Here is a 25,034-nt window from a genome sequence, read left to right on the forward strand (position 1 = left end):
GAAACTGAATCTGTCTTTGTGTCCTGTTCTAAAGCTTGGTGTGCAACTATTACTGCACGTTTGCCTCCCACCTTCCCCAGGACCATATTTGTTCCTCCCCTTCCAGTGCTTGCATTTGGTTGCCCTTGTGTAGTCATTGAAGCTGTCTGTGCTGCAATTTCTGGTAGTGATACATTCGGAATTGCTTTTGTGTTGGATACCTCACAAGTGCCCCTAGCTGCATCTGATGCCCCTGTGCCGTTGCCAGTTAGATCTTTGTTTCCCTGCTGCATTATGCCTCCTGAGCAATCTGTAATCGGAGCCAACTGTGCTTGCAAACCACTATTTGGAGCTAGTTGACATGTCGTTTTATAATGCCCTAGAGTCCTGCAGAACGAGCAAAACTTGAGAGTTGTTTCAAAACGCAGCTGTAACTCTTCTTGCTGACCATCTGGGAGAGTCACTGTGATTGTGCTTGGAAGTTCTTCTGCAATATCTACTTCCACCAAGGCCCGAGCAAAGTTCACGCGCCCTCGCATCTTGGTAAATAGGTCGGTGTAGAGTGGAGTGCCAATTTGCGAAACTATTTTGCTAAGGCCTGAAATTGACCAAAAATCCACGGGCAACCCATATATTTGCATCCACAGTGGCATCTGTGTTTGCACCTCTGGCTTGAATGTGAAACTTTCTGGCATGGCTTTGAGATAAAGTGGGCAGCTGTGAACGATGTAAGGTCCTCCTTTCAATACTGCATCACATTGCTCTTTAGAGGCAAATTTGAAGACAAGCCACATCGAGTCATGCGTCAATAGTTTGTGTGGCGAGTTCCATCGTTGCCTGAGAGCTTGCACCCCTCGCCATCCAGGGAACCGGCCAAGAAATCGTCCAATCAAACAGTGACCAATTGTGTCTTCCAAAGACTCCTTATCATCCATAGTCAGTGCAATGCCTTGCTTCTGCGGCTCCATTTTCTTTAAAGCTGTATCCTCCGTGCAAGCTCTATTCCAAGTGAAGAGGTCAACCCATCTGCGCTGCTTCACAACCTGCGGTGGCCTATCCGTTCTTTTCCTTGCAGGCTGCCACCCTTGCTGAGTTTGCTGAGTTTGTGCTTCCCTCTGGTGCTCGTCCTGCCCAACTGGTCCCATTACAGACTGATGCCGGCCCTCCATAGTTCGGTTTGTTTCGCCACAGATTTGTTTGCCTTTGTCGATTGCTGAGGTTTTCCCCACAGCCGAGGATGTTTGCCCCTGATTATACAAGCCCTGGCTCCTAGTGCATGGCCTACTTGTTTGAGCCGTGCCTGTTGTGTCTGCTTGTCTCCCTTCCGTCGGAACAATTGTAACCTCAGGCAGTGACGGGGGGTGTTGCAGGTGCGCTGTTCGCAGTGCAATGGAACGACCGTCAAAGGCGAGGCCCGCTCCATATGGGAGGGGCTCCCATCTCAGTTTATGTTTACGGTGTGCAGCGGTTGGCGCCTTCGTCCCCATGTCCAGGCGGCGAGGAAGATATACAGTGATTGGTGCGTGCTGGTGCTACATCAGATCCTGCCGTCGGAATTATCTGATGACTTAGTTGACTAATCCAACCGCTGGTACTGTGCCTTGGACTGTGGGTCACACTGATGTGCACGAGAATTGACCTGCCACGTAAGCTATTGACTAAAAAAGCGAAATAAAACAGCGTACCGTGATCTCCGAGTTAAGAAGGCAGTGTTGTAGCAACTTATGCTTAACAGGTTACGGATCTCGCATGCAATTAACTGCCCACCCTCGAATCCGCTTCACGTAGCGTCCTCAAGAGTTGCACTGCCACGTCAACCTTCTTCTCGAACGTTCCCACCGTAGCTACAGTGTTTTGTCGTAATCCGAAACCGCCCCACGCGCCGTCTGACTCGGAGAAGCTTCCAGACCCTTTTGTCGTGTTCCTCGCCGTGGCCGGCGCCGGCGGCTACAGCTTTCCAGCGATACGGCTCCACATGAAGAAGACAGTCCTGGGCTTCGTCTGCCACGTCGCAACGCCAAAATCACAGTAAAGGCATCAAGGCTCCTCGCTGCCCTCCAGCGCCACTGGTGGCCGGCTACACTGTTTCGAGCGTCCCTTAGCTTGCGTCAACTCTTCTCCGACTGTCTTCTCCGGCTCCGGCAGCTTGTAGTCCTTCCACTGTGTATGAATCTGTTTGGATGTTGTGATTTCCTTCAGTGCGCGGCACGATTGCTGTCCTGCGTTGTCCCTGTATGCCCCTGGTGGCGGCCGGTCTGAAGAGAACCGATGCCGCACAGGCCTTTGGTGCTCCGGCGATGTGTAAGCTCCGCGTGCACTCCGGCGAAGCACAGTGCAACCTGCGTGTACGCTGAACACACCCAGAAACTCGCACAGTGTAACCCACGTGCCCTCTCCTCACCGTGAGTGACTGAGAGCTCTTTCACACATATCTTCCGAAAATAGAGCCATGTCATCGCCGGGCCCGTATTCACCGTGATTTACTCCCTCTCATACTCGTGGGGCAGGGGTGAGGGGGCCGCTGGGCGGCGGGACCCGCCTTTGCAACTTGTTGCACTTTTCAGACTATTTTCTCAATCCTGTAATATCTCAAACCATGTTGCAAGAATACCATGTCATAACCGGTTGATCCCGCCCGTGGGGGCCCCCTCCGCACGATCCTTGATGTACTTCTTGGAGGATGTACGCCATGTCTTCCAAGCTCACGCATTTCAAAAGCGGACGAGAGAAAGCCTTCTTGTAGAGTTGATCTCCAATAAGCGTGAACCGACCGGCTTTCCTTCTTAACAGCTGGGCTTCATCCCGATCGGACGGTGTAGCACCTGAGCGGAGAAATCCCATGATGGGTGTCCTCCAATCGCTCGGAAACGCGAGGCCTTCCATCCGGTCGACGTGCGCCACCAAAGATACTTGTTCAATTGGCTGCTGGATGATGACTGGCGTTATTGAACTTGCGAGTTTGGCTAACTCATCTGCTGCCTGATTTTCCGCTCGGGGTATCTTCTGGATAATGACTTCTCTGAAATTGGCTTTAAGCTTTTTGAAAGCTTCAGCTTATAGTCTGAGCCGAGCGTTGTTAATCACAAAAGTACCAGAGAGCTGCTGAGCGGCCAACTGAGAGTCTGAATGCAGCGTCACCCGTCCGACCCCCACATGTCGGGCGGCTTGTAAGCCGGCTATAAGGGCCTCATACTCTGCTTCGTTATTTGTAGCTCTATAATCCAGCCGGACGGATAAGTGCATCTTTTCTTCTTGAGGAGAGAGTAATAGTATGCTAATCCCGCTTCCGAGCCGAGTGGACGATCCGTCCACAAATATTTTCCACATGGCTTCGGGTTCTGGCTTTTGTACTTCGGTGACAAAATCCGCTAAGGACTGCGCCTTTATCGCCGAATGGGGCTGGTATTGAATGTCAAATTCGCTCAACTCCGTTGTCCATTTGATGAGCCGCCCGGACGCTTCTGGATTCAATAGCACTCTTCCCAATGGACTATTCGTCCGGACGATGATAGTGTAACGCCCGCCCTCCCTGCTAACTCTAAGGGACGGGACTACGATACTCCATGTACAAATTTTTCTTTTTAAAACAGCGGAAGACTTAAAATAATTTTCTTAGTTTAATAAAAACTTTTCTTTTGTTTTTCTTTTCATCAAATATGAACTACACTATCATGGCATCAATAACATGATATCAAAATTAGTAGAAACATAACATCAAGTCACACATACGGTACTACAATTCATGATACCAAAGCATAGTTCTTTAAAAGTTTTTAAAGCAGGTTCTTATTTGGTTGCCTAGCCACTGCCACACACATCTCCTTGCCTCTCCTGCTGCTCCTTTAGCTCATCCAACTTTTTTCTTTATCTGTGGTACAAGGAAAGTAAGCTATGAGCACTCATGGCTCAGTAAGTTCCTTTCCTACTCACTAAAACCAAAAATCATCACATGATCAAAGAATGTCTCAACATAACATGATCTCAACTAGTCATGGCATAACATATCATACTCTTTAAGCATATCATGCAACATAACAAAATCATAACTAGTCATGACATATCATCTCTTAAAGGATAGCATGAAACATAACATAATCATATCTAATCATGGCATATCATAGTATCATCATAAGGTGGCATGGCATATCAAGCTCTTAAAGCATAGCATGAAACATAACATAATCGTATCTAATCATGACATATAATAAATCATAGCATCATCACAACATGATCATAAGGTATATGCAATATGATTTTGAAAACATGTATCCGAAAAACATGTGTATGTCTCATGATCTTTAAAACCATTTCTTCTTACATATATACTTGAACATAATATCAACATAATCAGGGCCCCGGCTTGTACCACACATAGATAAATCACGTAGATATGCGCGCTTCCTAAGTATATCCAAGGTAGCAAGTCTTGAATCATACTAGGAACTAGGTCCGGATCACACAGCCATAGACCTAGGGGCGTACTAAGGAGCCCATCCCTTTGTTTTTACTAGCCTGGATCACACAGCCAAAGGCCTAGGGGCTGATTAGGAGCCCACCCTTGGTACAAGCCTTACAAAGTAAAGTAGCATGTATAAAAATGCATCATTTAGTCACATAGCATATCATAGAAGTATGCATCACTTAGGCATACGTTATGTCATAAAAGTATGCATCACTTAGGCATACATCATATCATAAATAGTATGCATCACTTAGGCATACGTCATGTCATAAAAAGTATGCATCACTTAGGCATACATCATGTCATAAAAACATACATATTTTCACCACATAGCATATCATGAGAGCATGCATATTTTAGGCACATAGCATATCATCAAAGCATGCATATTTTTATCCACATAGCATATCATGAAGGCATGCATATTTTAAGCACATAGCATATCATCCAAGCATGCATATTTCTATCCACCTAGCATATCATGAAAGCATGCATATTTTAAGCACATAGCATATCATCAAAGCATGCATATTTCTATCCACATAGCATATCATGAAAGCATGCATATTTTAAGCACATAGCATATCATCAAAGTATGCATATTTCTAAGCACATATCATATCATGGAAAGTATAAATCACAAGCATACATGTTTAAGCATAAGGGTGTATCCTGTGATTATACTATCATAAGAAACATGGTAACATAGTTAGCTTGGGTTCTAAGCTTCCTAATCCCTTGGGTTCTTATCATGGCCGAACCCCCCCTTAGATCTCAATTTAGGTAAAAACAACCTCCAAGCATGTGGAACCTAAATTATCATCACATCCATTTTATAGGAAGCATTATAAGCATGATTAACTTGGTTTCTAAGTTCTCCAAGTCCCTAAACTTCATGTGGCCGAACCCTATCAGGTGTGAAACAAGGTCCCAAATGTCATGAAAGCATGGAAACCTTAAACCATATTTATAGCATTTTTTCCAAGTAACATAGTAAGCATATTTGAGCTAGTTCCTAAGTTCTTCAAGCCCTTAACATATGTCATGGCCGAAATTTAACAAGTATTCATTAGGGCTAAAAGCAAGCATACAAGCATGTGAACTTGAACTAACATCATGTATAAATTCATAATAAGGCATCATACAATGGGTATGGCCGAAACTTACCCTAGCCTCATTTTAGGTCATTAAACAATATATAACATGAGAACTTTGGCTTTCTACTTATCATATTTCATGTAGAGTGACATGAGCATATTTAATTTTTGTTCTAGGGTTTCTAGGGCATCTATCCCTTCATGGCCGAAACATACAATGGTCCATTTAGGTCATGGAAAAATTATACAAGCATGTGACTCAATCAACATATTATCATATTTCCATAAGAAGCATTTTTAACACAATTGGTTTCAATTCTAAGGCCTCTAGGTCATTTAAACCCTACTTGGCCGAGACTCATCAGTGTTTAAATTTGCTTCAAATAGCCTAAAAGCATAGGAAGTCATACAAGTTTCATAGCATGTACAAAGACAAGCATAATAAACATACATGTGAATTGTGTCTTAAGCTTCCTAGGTTTCTTTCCTTTTTCTTTTATTTTTCCTCATGGCCGAAACCTACCAATCTCTAAACTAGGTTTTAAGTGGCCTAAAGCATGGAAAACCTAAGTAAGTTTCATGGTAAAAATTACTAAGAACATCATATACAAATTTGGTTCATAAACAAGCTAGGACCCTTGTGATCTTACATGTCATATATCATGTAACTAAATTCTCTATACCCTAATTAAGCATGAGAGCATTAAACAACTTTCATATCTTAATATCACAGAGGTCTTGAGCATGTTAAAATTTTGTTTAAGCTTTTCTAAGCTATCCATCTTATCATGGCCGAAAATCTTAATGAAGAGTTCATGAATTTCTAGCAATATTCAACATGCAATTCTTTAAGAGAACTCTATATTCTATCATATAAACATGGTTACTTAAATTTAAAGGTCTTCCTAACCCTAAGCTCTTTTCTTGGCCGAAACATATGAGTAGATTTCTTTTGGTTCCAAGTAACTTTTAAGCAAGAAAAACCAACAAAAGACCCTTAGTAATTCATGGAGGGAATCTTGTACTAGTTTGGTTAAACAATGATTTCCCTAACCTCTTTAAAATATTTTTGGCCGAAATTCTAGGGTTAGGTACTCCTCTGACCAAGCATCATATAGGTATAAAAACATGAAGGAAAACCTTCCTACATAGCATAGAAAAATATCATGAAATGAGGACTTGTTTAAACCTTCCTAGATTTGAAAACTCTTCTTTGGCCGAATTTTTTTCTTAAATTATATTCTAGGTTTTCTAATCCTCATAAAATCTGAAAAGCACATAAACGCCTTGTACCACAGGTGAGAGGAAGCTTACTTCCTTTTCGCTTGTGGATCTAAGGTGTGGTGATGGAAGAAGTAGCCTCTTCTTCTAGTTCCCTTCCCTTGATTCGTTGCTAAGTCCTCCTTGTATCTTAGGCTTTCTTAGGAGAAAACCTTGGCTTGGGCCGAAGATGGAGGAGAGGTGACTGAGGGTTCGGTGAGGGAGAGGGAGGATGAGGGAAAATGAGAGAAAAATAGAATTTTCCCTTTACATCATTTTTTTTTTATATTAAGGGGGAAGAGGTAGCAAAATTAGTTTTTGCTTTCCTTCTCCTTTAACCCATTTTCTATTTTCTTTTATTTATTTTATTTTCTAATTTATTCTCATCATTTATGATGAGAACAAGGGGGAATGAATCCCCTTCATTCTCCATTTAATATCACGGCAAGAGAGGGAAAAGAGAGAGAAAGGGAGGAAGGCAAATTGCCTTTCTCTTGCTCTTTTCTTGCTTTCCTTTGGCTAGCTTTTACTCTCACCCTTATCATGAGTTTCCCTCCTTTGCTATCAATATATTATTCCTATCCCAACTGGTTATTACCCATTAATCTTATCATTTACATCATGAGAGGTTCAAGGTTCAATCCTTGACCATTCCCTATTTTTATTTCTTTTTATTTCTTTTTGGTTCAACATTCTACTAATATTTTTCTAAGGCAAATTCATCATTCTCATATTTATCTTAAAAGCTTAGTGGGTGTTACAGTACCCCGTACCTCATAAAAAGTTCATCCTCGAACTTTAAAATAGCTCCGGGTACTTTTGTTTCATATCGTCCTCGCGTTCCCAGGTGGCTTCTTCAAATCGTTGATTCCGCCATAGAACCTTTACTAAGGGTATTTCTTTGTTCCTTAACCTCTTGACTTCTCGGTCCAAGATCTGAATAGGTCTACTTTCGTAACTTAGGTCCTCTTGAACCTGTACCGACTGTGGCTCAATCACTTGATCTGTGCTGGGAGTACACTTCTTGAGCATCGATACATGGAACACATTGTGAATGGCTGCCATGTCTGGAGGTAGTTCTAGTCTGTATGCAACTTGGCCCACTCTTTCTAAAATCCGGTATGGTCCTACGTATCGTGGGCTTAACTTGCTCCTCTTTCCGAATCTCATTATTCCTTTCATGGGGGATACCTTAAGGAATACCAAATCTCCGATGTTGAATTCTAGCGGCCTGCGCCGTTTATCGGCATAATTCTTCTGCCGACTCTGAGCAGTTTCTATTCGTTGGCGGATCTTCTGTATAGCTCGAGTGGTGTCATCAATAAGTTCCGTTCGGAACCCCATTTCCTTCTTCTCACCACTTTCATACCAGCATATAGGAGATCTACACTTCCTCCCATACAGAGCTTCGTAAGGTGCCATTCCAATAGTAGCTTGGTAACTATTATTGTAGGCGAATTCTGCCAGGTATAGATATTGGCACCAGCTTCCCTTGAAGTCCAGGGCGCAAGCTCTTAACATATCTTCTAATATTTGGTTCACTCTTTCAATTTGCCCATCGGTCTGAGGGTGGAAAGCTGTACTAAATAACAACTTCGTGCCGAGGGTCTTTTGAACGCACTCCCAAAAGTGTGAAACAAAACGACCGTCTCTATCAGAAATAATGGTCTTAGGAATACCATGTAGCCGAATGATTTCCTTAACATATAACTGGGCTAGTTGTTCAGTTGAATACGTCATTTTGATCGCCAAAAAGTGTGCAGACTTCGTCAATCTGTCTACAATCACCCATATAGCGTCATATCCGTTTGTCGTCTTGGGAAGACCCGAAATGAAATCCATAGAGATTTCTTCCCATTTCCATTCTGGAATCTGGACAGGCTGTAGTAATCCGCCCGGTCTCTGGTGTTCAGCTTTTACCCTTTGGCAGGTCAGGCAAGTACTGACATACTGAGCCACTTCTCTTTTCATACCAGACCACCAAAATTTCTTTTTCAGGTCCTGGTACATCTTAGTGGAACCCGGGTGTATTACATAGGGTGTTGTATGAGCTTCTTCTAGTATTTTCCTTCGCAACTCTGGGTCCTCTGGAATGCATAACCGATCCCTGAGGTATAATATCCCGTTGTCCGCGATCCGGAACCCGTCATTCTTCCCTTCCAAAGTCTCTTGTTTGATTCTCTGGAGGTTTTGGTCACTGGTTTACTTTTCCAGTATACTCTCAAATAACGTCGGTGTTATGGTGAGGGTAGAAAGTCGCCCGGACATAGTTTCGACCCAAGGACACGAAACATGTCTCGGTTCCTCGATGGATTCCCCTATTGGTTCGTTTCCAGCATTAAATAAAACTTTAGCATATTGATTGAAATTAGATGGCTGACCTGAGACGATGGCAGAGGCGTTCGCCACGTCATCCTGAGTGAGAGAGTAGACTCTGGCGTTCGTCATAGTGGGAGGGGCCTCCAATCTTCCTTGGCTGATTGAAGTCCCTTCTATGGCAGTATGCATCTGGTGAAGCTGTGCAGGGGTACTCCTATTCTGGTTGTTCTGCGGAGGTAGTGCCTGAGACTGAGTAGGGCAATTTCTTGCCAAATGACCTTCCTTTCCGCAGTTGTAGCACTTTCTAGTGCTTAGGAGACATACTCCAGAATGCATCTTTCCACATGTGGCACACTGAGGGTACTTGGTTTGCTTATTGGCCGGACCACCTTTTGTGTTGTTCCACTGTTTCCTCTTTCCACTTGAGTTTCCCTTCCAGCTGGTTTTGGTATTGTGCGATTTTTGTCCTCCGGTCAGTGCTTGGTTCTTGTCCCCGTTCATTGCTTTCTGGTAGTGCTCGGTAATCAGGGCACTGCTGACTAGCTCCTCTGCAGTCTGCGGTCTCTTAACTCCGCCGGCTACGTTCAGAGCTATCTCGGGTCGGAGCATCTTTAACATTAACCGGACTCTTTCTTTTTCAGTACGGATCAGTTCTGGGCACAGACGTGCTAGGCGGTTGAATTTCTTGACGGCTTCGTTAACTGACATATCACCTTGGCGGAACTCAGTGAACTCATCATAGTGCTTGTTGGTCACTTGCATATGGAAGAATTCTTCTAAGAACTCTGTCTCAAAATCTGTCCACTGCATCTGGTTTATTTATCTTTTCGCCTTTACTCGGTCCCACCACATCCGAGCATCTCCGGTAAGGCAGAACGACGCACATTTGACCTTCTCGTGTTCAGGCCAGTCCAGTAGTTCCATTATGCTCTCCACGGTCTTGAGCCAGGCTTGCGCATCCCATGGTTCGCAGTTTCCCGAGAATGCTTCCGGCTTAAGCCTTTGCCACTGAATCAGATAGGCCTCTTGTCGGACCATCGGAGTAGGGGCTGCCGGGGGCACTGGTGCGGCTGTAGGTATAACCGGTAGTGTATTCTGATTGGCCGGTGGGGTAAACCCATTAAGGTAGTGATCAGCTGCTGTTGCTCTGCGATCTAATGCTGGAGGTCTGCAACTACCTGTGTCAGGTCTGGTGGAGTCATTGTCCCCTCGGTTCGGGCATTGCGTGTCCTAACCATGTTTATCTAAATAATAACAAATAGACTAGTGTAAGTGGTTATCGTTTTTAGCCAATCTAACGTACTGTTTTGTTTCTATCTATTTGTTCTGATATTATTCCTAACCTACTGATATGTAATCCTAATCTAAATTATAACTAAAAGCATGGAATAAAGCATCAAACATAAGCAAGCAAAACATGAAACTAAAGCATAAGCAACATAAGGAAAAATAAAGAATAGAGTGACAAACAAAATAACATAAGGAAATAAAGCATAAGCAATATAGCAAAGAAAATAAAGCATAGGCAATATAACAGGGAAGAAAAATAAAGCATAAGTCATATAACATGAAACTAAGCATAAGCATTTAACAAGAAAATTAAGCATAAACATTCTTACTTGGAGCGGCAGGTCGTAGGCTTGATGTGTGTGTAGTGAGCTGGCAATAACCTGGCTCTGATACCAACCTGTAACGCCCGCCCTCCCTGCTAACTCTAAGGGACGGGGCTACGATACTCTATGTACAAATTTTTCTTTTTAAAACAGCGGAAGACTTAAAATAATTTTCTTAGTTTAATAAAAACTTTTCTTTTGTTTTTCTTTTCATCAAATCTGAACTACACTATCATGGCATCAATAACATGATATCAAAATTAGTAGAAACATAACATCAAGTCACACATACGGTACTACAATTCATGATACCAAAGCATAGTTCTTTAAAAGTTTTAAAGGTGTTCTTATTTGGTTGCCTAGCCACTGCCACACACATCTCCTTGCCTCTCCTGCTGCTCCTTTAGCTCATCCAGCTTTTTCCTTTATCTGTGGTACAAGGAAAGTAAGCTATGAGCACTCATGGCTCAGTAAGTTCCTTTCCTACTCACTAAAACCAAAAATCATCACATGATCAAAGAATGTCTCAACATAACATGATCTCAACTAGTCATGGCATAACATATCATACTCTTTAAGCATATCATGCAACATAACAAAATCATAACTAGTCATGGCATATCATCTCTTAAAGCATAGCATGAAACATAACATAATCATATCTAATCATGGCATATCATAGTATCATCATAAGGTGGCATGGCATATCAAGCTCTTAAAGCATAGCATGAAACATAACATAATCGTATCTAATCATGGCATATCATAAATCATAGCATCATCACAACATGATCATAAGGTATATGCAATATGATTTTGAAAACATGTATCCGAAAAACATGTGTATGTCTCATGATCTTTAAAACCATTTCTTCTTACATATATACTTGAACATAATATCAACATAATCAGGGCCCCGGCTTGTACCACACATAGATAAATCACGTAGATATGCGCGCTTCCTAAGTATATCCAAGGTAGCAAGTCTTGAATCATACTAGGAACTAGGTCCGGATCACACAGCCATAGACCTAGGGGCGTACTAAGGAGCCCATCCCTTTGTTTTTACTAGCCTGAATCACACAGCCAAAGGCCTAGGGGCTGATTAGGAGCCCACCCTTGGTACAAGCCTTACAAAGTAAAGTAGCATGTATTAAAATGCATCATTTAGTCACATAGCATATCATAGAAGTATGCATCACTTAGGCATACGTTATGTCATAAAAGTATGCATCACTTAGGCATACATCATATCATAAATAGTATGCATCACTTAGGCATACGTCATGTCATAAAAAGTATGCATCACTTATGCATACATCATGTCATAAAAACATACATATTTTCACCACATAGCATATCATGAGAGCATGCATATTTTAGGCACATAGCATATCATCAAAGCATGCATATTTTTATCCACATAGCATATCATGAAAGCATGCATATTTTAAGCACATAGCATATCATCCAAGCATGCATATTTCTATCCACCTAGCATATCATGAAAGCATGCATATTTTAAGCACATAGCATATCATCAAAGCATGCATATTTCTATCCACATAGCATATCATGAAAGCATGCATATTTTAAGCACATAGCATATCATCAAAGCATGCATATTTCTAAGCACATATCATATCATGGAAAGTATAAATCACAAGCATACATGTTTAAGCATAAGGGTGTATCCTGTGATTATACTATCATAAGAAACATGGTAACATAGTTAGCTTGGGTTCTAAGCTTCCTAATCCCTTGGGTTCTTATCATGGCCGAACCCCCCCTTAGATCTCAATTTAGGTAAAAACAACCTCCAAGCATGTGGAACCTAAATTATCATCACATCCATTTTATAGGAAGCATTATAAGCATGATTAACTTGGTTTCTAAGTTCTCCAAGTCCCTAAACTTCATGTGGCCGAACCCTATCAGGTGTGAAACAAGGTCCCAAATGTCATGAAAGCATGGAAACCTTAAACCATATTTATAGCATTTTTTCCAAGTAACATAGTAAGCATATTTGAGCTAGTTCCTAAGTTCTTCAAGCCCTTAACATATGTCATGGCCGAAATTTAACAAGTATTCATTAGGGCTAAAAGCAAGCATACAAGCATGTGAACTTGAACTAACATCATGTATAAATTCATAATAAGGCATCATACAATGGGTATGACCGAAACTTACCCTAGCCTCATTTTAGGTCATTAAACAACATATAACATGAGAACTTTGGCTTTCTACTTATCATATTTCATGTAGAGTGACATGAGCATATTTAATTTTTGTTCTAGGGTTTCTAGGGCATCTATCCCTTCATGGCCGAAACATACAATGGTCCATTTAGGTCATGGAAAAATTATACAAGCATGTGACTCAATCAACATATTATCATATTTCCATAAGAAGCATTTTTAACACAATTGCTTTTAATTCTAAGGCCTCTAGGTCATTTAAACCCTACTTGGCCGAGACTCATCAGTGTTTAAATTTGCTTCAAATAGCCTAAAAGCATAGGAAGTCATACAAGTTTCATAGCATGTACAAAGACAAGCATAATAAACATACATGTGAATTGTGTCTTAGGCTTCCTAGGTTTCTTTCCTTTTTATTTTATTTTTCCTCATGGCCGAAACCTACCAATCTCTAAACTAGGTTTTAAGTGGCCTAAAGCATGGAAAACCTAAGTAAGTTTCATGGCAAAAATTACTAAGAACATCATATACAAATTTGGTTCATAAACAAGCTAGGACCCTTGTGATCTTACATGTCATATATCATGTAACTAAATTCTCTATACCCTAATTAAGCATGAGAGCATTAAACAACTTTCATATCTTAATATCACAGAGGTCTTGAGCATGTTAAAATTTTGTTTAAGATTTTCTAAGCTATTCATCTTATCATGGCCGAAAATCTTAATGAAGAGTTCATGAATTTCTAGCAATATTCAACATGCAATTCTTTAAGAGAACTCTATATTCTATCATATAAACATGGTTACTTAAATTTAAAGGTCTTCCTAACCCTAAGATCTTTTCTTGGCCGAAACATATGAGTGGATTTCTTTTGGTTCCAAGTAACTTTTAAGCAAGAAAAACCAACAAAAGACCCTTAGTAATTCATGGAGGGAATCTTGTACTAGTTTGGTTAAACAATGATTTTCCTAACCTCTCTAAAATATTTTTGGCCGAAATTCTAGGGTTAGGTACTCCTCTGACCAAGCATCATATAGGTATAAAAACATGAAGGAAAACCTTCCTACATAGCATAGAAAAATATCATGAAATGAGGACTTGTTTAAACCTTCCTAGATTTGAAAACTCTTCTTTGGCCGAATTTTTTTCTTAAATTCTATTCTAGGTTTTCTAATCCTCATAAAATCCGAAAAGCACATAAAACGCCTTGTACCACAGGTGAGGGGAAGCTTACTTCCTTTTCGCTTGTGGATCTAAGGTGTGGTGATGGAAGAAGTAGCCTCTTCTTCTAGTTCCCTTCCCTTGATTCCTTGCTAAGTCCTCCTTGTATCTTAGGCTTTCTTAGGAGAAAACCTTGGCTTGGGCCGAAGATGGAGGAGAGGGGACTGAGGGTTCGGTGAGGGAGAGGGAGGATGAGGGAAAATGAGAGAAAAATAGAATTTTCCCTTTACATCATTTTTTTTATATTAAGGGGGAAGAGGTAGCAAAATTAGTTTTTGCTTTCCTTCTCCTTTAACCCATTTTCTATTTTCTTTTATTTATTTTATTTTCTAATTTATTCTCATCATTTATGATGAGAACAAGGGGGAATGAATCCCCTTCATTCTCCATTTAATGTCACGGCAAGAGAGGGAAAAGAGAGAGAAAGGGAGGAAGGCAAATTGCCTTTCTCTTGCTCTTTTCTTGCTTTCCTTTGGCTAGCTTTTACTCTCACCCTTATCATGAGTTTCCCTCCTTTGCTATCAATATATTATTCCTATCTCAACTGGTTATTACCCATTAATCTTATCATTTACATCATGAGAGGTTCAAGGTTCAATCCTTGACCATTCCCTATTTTTATTTCTTTTTATTTCTTTTTGGTTCAACATTCTACTAATATTTTTCTAAGGCAAATTCATCATTCTCATATTTATCTTAAAAGCTTAGTGGGTGTTACAGATAGTATGAGCCAAGAAATAGGGATGGAGGCGCCGAGCGGCGAGGACCAAAGCAAAAGCCATCTTCTCGAGCCCAGTGTAGCGGGATTCAGCATCTTTTAAAATATGACTTAGAAAATATACAGGTTCTTCTCCGCTCGCCCTTACTAGTGCCGAGCCGACTGCTTGCTCAGTTGAAGATAAATAGATACAAAGTGGCTCACCCATAGCTGGCTTGGCTAGCACAGGCAGAGAGTTCAAGTATGTTTTCAGATCTTCGAACGCCCGATCGCATTCTTCGTCCCAGTGAAACTTAGTGGCTTTGCGCAAGATTTTGAAAAAAGGTAGGCTCCGGTCGACAGTCTTGGAGATGAATCTGGACAAAGCAGTTATCCGACCGGTCAAGCGCTGCACTTCCCTTAGATTTCTTGGGGGCGACATATCTTGTAGTGCTTTCACTTTGCTGGGATTTGCCTCGATGCCCCGCTCGGTCACTATGTATCCCAAGAAACGCCCGCCTTTTGCTCCGAACAGACACTTCTGAGGGTTCAGCTTAACTCCATACCTCCTCAGCGTTCGGAAAGTCTCCTCCATGTCTTTAAAAAGATCGGCCGCTCGGAACGACTTAATGAGAATGTCATCCACATATACTTCCAGATTTCGCCCGATCTGCTCCTTGAACACTTTGTTCATCAAGAGCTGGTAAGTTGCTCCTGCATTCTTCAGTCCGAATGACATCACATTGTACAGTAAGTGCCGTCGGCTGTAACGAAGCTAACCTTATCTTGATCTTCTCGGGCGAGCGGCACTTGATGGTAGCCCTGATAAGCGTCGAGCATGCATATCAACTCGCAGCCGGCTGTGGAGTCCACCAGTTGATCGATCCGGGGCAGGGGATAAAAATCCTTTGGACACGCCTTGTTAAGATCCCGGAAATCGATGCACATTCTCCACTTGTTGCCCGGCTTGGAGACTAGTACCACATTGGCCAACCAGCTCGGGAACTGGACCTCGCGTATGTGGCAGGCCTCTAGGAGTTTCTCGACCTCCGCTCGGATGATTGCATTTTGTTCGGCGCTGAAGTCCCTCTTTCTTTGCTTCACCGGCCGAGTGTCCGGTCGGACGTGGAGCTCATACTGCGCTATACTCGACGAAATTCCGGGCAGCTCATGCGTCGACCAGACGAAGACATCACAGTTTCTCTGGAGGCATTTGACCACTTCCTCTTTCTGGCTTGCCTCCAGATTGGCCGCAATGAATGTGGTGGCCTCCGATTGGGTCGGATAGATCTGCACTTCCTTTTTTTCTTCATACACCAAAGAGGGAGGTTTTTCAGTTATGGCGTTTACCTTAATCCGGGGCGCCTTCCGAGCAGAATTGGCTTCTGCTCGTACCATCTCGACGTAGCATCGCCGAGCTGCCAGTTGATCTCCTCGTACTTCTCCCACTTTGTCTTCGACCGGGAACTTGATCTTCTGGTGGAAAGTGGAGACGACCGCTCGGAATTCACTAAGATCCAGTCGTCCCAATATTACGTTGTATGCCGACGGAGAGTCCACCACGGCGAAGTTTGCAGTCCACGTCCTTCTGAGCGGCTCCTCTCCCAGTGAAATGACCAGACAGATCTGTCCGACCGGCAGAACTTCGTTGCCCGTAAACCCATAGAGGGGGGTTGTCATGGGCAGCAGCTCGGCTCGATCAATTTGCAATTGGTCGAAGGCCTTTTTGAATATAATATTGACCGAGCTTCCTGTGTCAATGAAAACGTGGTGAATAGTGTAGTTGGCTATTACCGCTTTGATGAGGAGAGCGTCGTCATGTGACACTTCGACTCCCTCCAAGTCTTTGGGCCCGAAACTGATTTCGGGTCCGCTCGCCCTTTCTTGGCTGCAGCCGACCGCATGGATCTGGAGCTGCCTGACGCTAGCCTTCCTTGCTCGGTTAGAGTCTCCTCCGGTCGACCCACCAGCTATAATGTTGATTTCGCCTCGGGAAGTGTTGTTTCTATTTTCTTCTTCTCGAGCAGACGGTCTAGGTCGCTCCCTAGACATCCGGGGATTGTCTTCACGCCTTGGAGTATGATGCCGCTCGGGAGTTTGTCTTTGCCGCCTGTCGGGTATCGTCCGATCAGCTTCACGAGGTCTCTATCGCCTGTCGGATGATGGCGATCGACGGCCGCCACTCCGGGGAACGGGGTGGGCGATTAGAGGAAGACTCCGGCAATCTCTGGTGTTATGTGTGTCCGTCCGATGGAATGAGCAGAACATTGGGGTCCATTTCGTCTTTGGCTTGGGCCGCTCGGCAGCTACCTCTTGCACATGGGACCTCGCATGGGGGGAGCGGATTACTTCGGCCCTCGGTCCTCTGGGTGGGTGATGAGCAGTGTGAGGCTTCCGCTCGGCAGGGGGAGCCCGCTTGGTTGGAATTTCCTTTCTTCGGGCCGCTTGGGCTTCCTCCACATTGATGTATTCGTTGGCCCGGTGTAGCATATGATCGTAGTCTCGGGGCGGCTTCTGAACGAGCGAGCGGAAGAAGTCCTCGTCCACAAGGCCTTGCGTAAATACGTTCATCATCGTCTCGGAGGTGGCCGTTGGAATGTCCATGGCCACCCGGTTGAATCGCTGGATATAAGCTCTGAGCGGCTCTCTGGGCTTTTGCTTGATAGCGAATAAGCTCACGCTAGTCTTCTGGTAGCGCCGACTGCTTGCAAAATGGTGGAGGAAGGCCGTGCGGAAGTCTTTGAAACTTGAGATAGATCCGTCCGGCAGTCTCCGAAACCACCGTTGAGCCGATCCCGAGAGGGTGGTTAGAAAAACTTGACACTTCACCCCATCTGTGTATTGATGAAGGGTAGCTGTGTTGTCGAACTTACCCAAATGATCATCCGGGTCAGTGGTTCCATTGCATTCACCGATCGCCGGGGGCACATAGTGCTTTTGCAGAGGGTCTCATAGAATGGCCTCCGAGAATTGCCGATTGATCCGCTCGGGAGAAGCGTCCGCTCGGGGGGCCTTGCCTTTTCTGTTGTCCCGTATTGGTATTTCATCTGACGAAGATCCTCGATCACGATTCACTGCTGCGGCTTCAGGAGGCGTGCGGAATAAGGCCCGATGAAATGGAACCGTGGCATGAGGTGCTTCCGCTCTGCCCCCTGATGCTGATGTTGCTTGCTGTTCCACCCGCTTGGCTTGCGACTTTTGTCTCTGTTCCACAAGCTTAGCGGCTCTTGTCTCGATCAAAGCGTCGAGCTCCTCTGTGGAGAGCATCACCGAGTGTGGTCGTCCAGCCTCGTCCATTGCTTCCGCTCGGATGCAGGAGCATTCCCACAGACGGCGCCAAATTGATCCTGTCCGAACGCTGAATCAACGGACGCTGGGCACGTGGCGCTCTCCGAGTTGCTGACGTAGATCCCCAACTAGTCGTACGGACCTCCGGCAAACCTGCAAGGAAGTCGGGCCGGGAAGGGGTTCCCGGCGACGACCCTCCGACGCTCAAGTAAGGTAAGCAGACAACAAAGAAGTGGCTCTTAATATCGTAGCATGCCTACCTCCGGCGAAGTGTGAGACCCTTTATATAGGGCTATGGAGAAGCGAGTGCACACCCACCAAGGTGTACACGTGTCCTTTCCCATACCGTAGTATGGGCTTGTCAGAGGAGCTTACCTGACACCATACTGCTACAGTCTGAGCACGTCTCTGATGGGACAGCGGATCCCTCTGTCGTAAGATTTTGAGTATGGCCTGGTCGTAGAACATTCCCGCTGTTAGAGAAAGATGTTTCCCTCGTCCTTTTGTATCCTGTTTCTATGCCGAGCATCCGGCCGGTCGGGCGTCTCCTTACGTCCGACCGGTCTACGACACTGGTCCGCTCGGGAGTTTCCTGATCGCGTGCTCTACTGACTGTTCACAGTTGCTGTTTCTGCCTGGCCGAGCGGGCTCCCCGATCGGCCAGTCGACCCTGTTCCATGAGCGTCGGAACCCTTCCTTCTCAGGTCGGCCGTTCGACCCTTTGACTTCCATGTGGCGTTGACTTCTCCTAGAGGTGGGTCCCTGTTCTTACCGCCGGATCAATATGTATGAAGCATGACAACCATATGTAATAATCATAGCTCAAACAAATGTAACATATCACAATCACATGTAGTTAATAACTACAAAATATATATGCAGATATATCGACACAGATGCTCCGTGCATTATATGCAAATGCACATGCATGCCACATGGTCACCCTCGCCACCTCTTAAGACACCATGACACCTGTATGACTGAGAGACTTGGGTTTGTGATAATTATACTACCCTCCAGATACTATAACAAAGCGGCTGAGGCAGACAGTTTGCTAGGTAGTTATCTAATTATATAGCATCAAGGTCCTTGACTATTCACATCTCTAGCCCCTGGCTACTATACCCTTTAGACCCGCTACTCATGAGTGGCCGAGGCGAACAGAGTATAACACTGAGAAGCCAAGTGAGCACGATAGGACTAGCTTCACTCCTAGCTACCACTCTCCCACAGTGACCGAATAAGCAGTTATAAATGACTAGCAACCCGCTCAACCACAAGGGAGACATTTGATTATCATCATGTAGTGCAATGATAAGCATGATGTAATGATCATGATACATACACAGTCATCATCAATGCAATAACACAATCGACTTAAATACCTCTAGTACATGATCCATCAAACACCTATATCTATAGGTATGGATAGGTCCAACATGTGTCCACCAAATATCATATACAGTAAGTAGCCATACCTGATACATACACACTATACACGTATGCAACCTACAACGTAGGTATAATTAACAAGATACCTCTAATATCACACCAGATACATATGATCACCAATATAGGTATTATCGACATAATTCATCCAATAGTGCTCCTAGACACGTATGCACACATCCACATAGGTATAATCAATAAGAAATCTCCAATAACCACACCAAATATGTGTACACACACAACATGCAAATGGATAATCAACCAGGTGACTTTTATAACACATACCAATCATGTGTACACTCAATATCAAATGCATAATCAACATGTTAACTAAGTCAACAAGATATCTCCTATTATACATACTCTACAACAGAGTATAGATATCCAAAAGCTAAGACTGTATATGAAATAAATATATCATCTTAAAGGTCAAGCACAAGTGTCAAGCAGGATAACAATACAGATAGATTTAAGGTAAATCAACCTAATCCATCAATCAAAACAACCATGCACTCAGTTCAAAGAATTAAAGAGACCAAGGAATAAATATCCACATTTATTTGTAGATCATTCTAAAATTATCCTCACGCCAAAGTGCTCATTCGTATTAGTATCCTACATCACAAGGTACATGTTATAGCTAAGTTCCCACCATAAACCAAGTAGCAAAACCTAATCCTAATCTGATTAGGTAACATCAATTAATCCATCCTATAATATAAATCAGATACTACATTGATCTTTAACAACTGTTTAATTTGTCTATCCATAAATTCATCTATCAATTATTCTTAAATTAATCCACATTAATAATCCTCCAAATATATGATTCATTAATCATTCCATTTACCATTCAACATATCTAATTAATATTAGCAACTTCATCATTAATAGAAACTTAATCTCCACAAAACAACCACCAAGTTTTATCATTTCTGAATCCATGACTAAATTCCAATTTCATATACTAAGATTGATTACTCTTATAAGTGTCACTAATCAAATTCCAAATATGTGAATGAACAACATGGAAAAAGATTCTCGTTACCTCACAACATCTTACAGTGGATGGTCACTACCCTAGTAGTGGCTCACAATGACAGGTGGCCATTGATGGTGTTATGGATGCAAATAGAGGAGACAAGAGGAATTAGGATATTTCATCAAACATATATCCCGCATCACCAACATGACCAAATGAGTAATACATTGCTACAGGAGTGGTGATGACACATGCATCTGAGTCACAACCGACCTTGGTAATGCACCCATGATGGCAAGGTCGTGATTGGGAGGAAGTAAAGAGATGGCTAGCCGTATGCAAAGCTGGCTGCAACTGTGTGACGTCGGTAGTGGCTCCGGCGTCATCAATCACTGGGATGAGCACGACCACGATAGAAAAAGGCATGGCAACCTTCACCCAACAGGTGGCTACGGCGATGGGGCATTACCCAAAGCTAGGGCACGACTCTGGATCGGGTGAGGGGTTAACCTCCTCCCCCGTTGCGGCCATGACTAGTGCCAGTGGCCGTGGAGATCGGCAGTGGCACAGAGAGGATCAGGCAAATCGGGGTAGCATCACACTGGATCAGGAGAAGGGAACGAACCAAAGCAAAGGTCAGTTGGAGTATTGTGGTCCAAAGGTCAGAGATGGGGTGCGCAGAGGCGCAGCGATGGGAGATCGAGACTAGGGCTTAGATCTCCCTCTTGGCCAAAGATCTACCTACATGGCAATGACCTGGGGAGGAAAGACAACCTAATAGCCTCCGACGATTAGCGAAGGAGAAAGAAAGCTTGACCGAAGGTGGTCACACGTCACCAACGTGATCGAGATGGCGAAGGCGTAGTGAACAAAGAAGGGAGGAGTCAGGGAGGAGAGGAAATGCAAATTATAATTAAGTAGAGAGATTATATACTTAGGATTTAATCAACTTAATCGTAAGTTAATTCTACAATCAACTCCCATTTAAATGATATTCCAAACATGCTTTCTCCTAGCCTAATAAAGTCACCCCTTAAAATGTGTCATACGGGCTCCGTTTAAATCCTATTTTTTTTAAAAAAATTCTGAAAAATCTAATAAGATTATTACTCCAATAACACTTATTATTAAATTTGTCATATGTTACAGTTTGATTGATCGATTTCGAGTTTAGACTCAAATTGATGACTTGGCTTGGTTTAATCGATAGAAAAATCAGTCCAATCGACTGATTGGGTTAGGTTGATCATATTGGATCGATACGCACGTGAGAGGGGGGGGTGAATCACATGATTTTCAAAAACTTGTTTTATAGTTTTAAAACACAAGTGTAGCGGAAAGTACTTGCGAATTGAAAATAACAGACACAATAAAACACGGTTGGTTTACTTAGTTCTGAGCCTTCGACGACTCCTACTCCAAGACTCAGGTCCCGCGGACCTATCGATGGGTAATCCACTAAAATCCTCTTCCGGTACCTCCGGAAGAGGGAATTGAATACAAAGAAAATCGGAGAAGTGTAACACACTACACTTTCCATTTGTAGAATTTATGTACAATAAAAACTTTGTTACCGACAAGTAGGGATCGAAGTGAGAGCTTTCGTGTGTCGATGTTGTTCTATCGGTCGCGATCGAAAGTCCTCGGAGTAGTCGTCGGACATAGCAACTTTGCAGCAGAGTTGCAGCAAGAGCCTGGAGCAGTCAGAATCTCAAATGGTTGTGTAGTAGCTCGTATAGAAGGTTGTGTTTGATGCTTGGTCGAGACTGACTTATATAGGCCATGGAAGGTGCCTTCCATAGACATGGAAGACACCTCTAATGGGATAAATCCTATCCCAAACAACGCTCTCCTTATCTACAATGACATCTGCGGAAGGCGCCTTCAAGGCATGGAAGGCGCCTTCCATGAACAGTGCGAAGGCACCTTCGGGTAATGTTCATCCGAAGACTCTTTGCTCCTTTCATCCTGCAAGTTGTGTTAGTCCAAATATAAAACATTTAACCTGTAAAATAAATTTAGCACAATCATAATAAGAAGTATTAATTAGTTTTTGTCCTCCCAGGACTAGGAACTAGTCAATGTCGTAGTTTAGGGTTCCCAAATGGACCTAAACTGGACTAACGCCTACTGTCCCCTCAATAGGGACGTGCCCTCACTAAGTCACTCTCCTTCAGTGACTTACCTTTACTTATCCGTTGTCCAATCCACAGTCTCAACTGAACTTCCTGCTAGATATTCGGTCAGCCCGTCGACCTATCTGGACTTCTCGCCAGATATCCTATCGGGCCGTCGACCTTATAGGGGATCGATGGCCGGTTAGAAGGAGGTTGGATAGACGACGCCTCCAAATACTCGCTTATGCAAACACGTTGTTTAAAGTGGTTCAGAGATTAGGGCTCCTACTCCATGGCTACCTGTAAGGTGGACGATCCCTATCCGTCGGTGGATTAGCCCTCGGCAAACTCCGACTATCTCAAGTCGCTCCTTATGGGTGGAGAAACCTCACTACAATACTCACAAGCACTTAAGAACTAGTAGACTACTAATTAGGGTTTACCACCACTAATTTCGTCAACTATAACCAAGCTCCCAAGCCTTGGTTATATAAGCCACAGGTTGAAAAACCCCACTTACCAGTCGACTGCCAAAACCATCAGTTGACTGCCCTCTATGGAGATTCGAGCGTTACATCCCAACGGCTCGATACCAGTCGATTGGTAAAAGTACCAACCAATTGCTCCACACTGGTTGAGCGAACAGAAACATTCTATTCACTCCTAGTTGACTGCTCAGTTGACTACACCAGTCGACTGATGAAAATACCAATTGACTGATACAGTAACTGCTATAGTACTGCTACAGTAATTACTACAGTACTGCTATAGTAATCGCTACAGTAAAACCCTAAACTAAGGATTTTACCTCGAGTACAATCTCTCATGCACTCATACCCTCACGACTCACTTGACCCTTCATTGCAGCCTTGACCTCTAGCCTTCAAGCCTACTTCCTTTGGCTCTCATCCCTCAGATGCATCCAAGCCCGCGGCTCGTCCCCAATGCCATCCTTCGCATATGCCTCGAAGTCGCTTCCCTCGACCCTCGTCCTTGCTGTCTTATCCACGGTTCCTCGGATGCTCCATCCTTGCGAGTCATATGTGTATCCTGTAAACTTGCACACTCATATACACATATCAAATACAAGGATGAGCCTAACTTAAACCCTTTGCCCAAATACCAAAACACATGGTCGTACGGACCATTGGAATTGCTCCAACAATCTCTCCCTTTTTGATGTTTGGCAATACGTTTAAGTTAGGGAAAACATAATAGCAAAACAATATGCTAAAAATAATGGACTTACGTTGCCAAGACTACTTGGACTTATACCGCCGAATGGACTTACGATGCCAAGGATATACACTTGGACTTATACTGTCGAATGGACTTACGTTGCTGAGGCTACACACTTGGATTTACACCGCCGAATGGACTTACGTTGCCAAAGCTATACACTTGGACTTACACCGCCGAATGGACATACGTTGCCAAGGCTACACACTTAGACATACACCACCAAAATGAAAATGCACCATGCACCATGCACCATGCACCATGCATTGGAACCTATCCCAAGGCTCCCCTACACCTCCCCATTGAGCTAGGAATTTTCCACCGTAAAGGTATTTTCAGGTTTTCCCAGCTAAACCTTACTTCTCCCCCTTTGCCTAACATTAAAAAGCTCTAATAATATCCCAATTGTTGAAAACTTAATCATTAAATTGACCATAAACTCGTGTATTTATTTCCCATGGATCTCATACACATATATGAGTTGACTCGGTCAAAAGCCAATGCTTAAAATAATTTTAGACTGGTATCAGTCGACTGCTAAAAGTACCAGTCGACTGCCTTATCGAAATGAGCTTACAGAGACATTCTGTGCTAAAAAATATTGTTACTAGTTGACTGGTAACTGCACCAGTCGACTGGTACCCCATTTCTGCAAAAATCAACCTTTTCTGATCAACTTCAGAAATGCACCAGAAATTTCATAGACCTCCAAAAATTCTTAAAATTTGTGGAGAGATCTATTTTATCAATGTATACTTGGAAAAAATATATATAAACATATATTTATCACAAATCCCAAGATTGACACAAAATCTAAAACTAGCCAAGTGATTCAATTGAACCATGACCTAAAGTCCTAGTTTTGACTTCCTCTTGATGTATTTACCCATACTAACCCATAATGCATCCCTAACATTGGTTTATAAGACATCTATACATTCAAAACCAATTATCATGCAATATGACCCCAATTCATATTTCCTTGCATGAAACACATCTTATGTGTGCCAATTCCCTATGTTTGAGATTCAAGTCCATCTCCAAACCATTTGGCACACTCCATGGCTCCTCTAGACTCCCAAGTAAAAGACACTTGAGATCCATTGGTCA

Source organism: Zingiber officinale, chromosome 2B (assembly GCF_018446385.1).
Source record: "Zingiber officinale cultivar Zhangliang chromosome 2B, Zo_v1.1, whole genome shotgun sequence".
In the NCBI taxonomy this organism is placed as follows: Eukaryota; Viridiplantae; Streptophyta; class Magnoliopsida; order Zingiberales; family Zingiberaceae; genus Zingiber; species Zingiber officinale.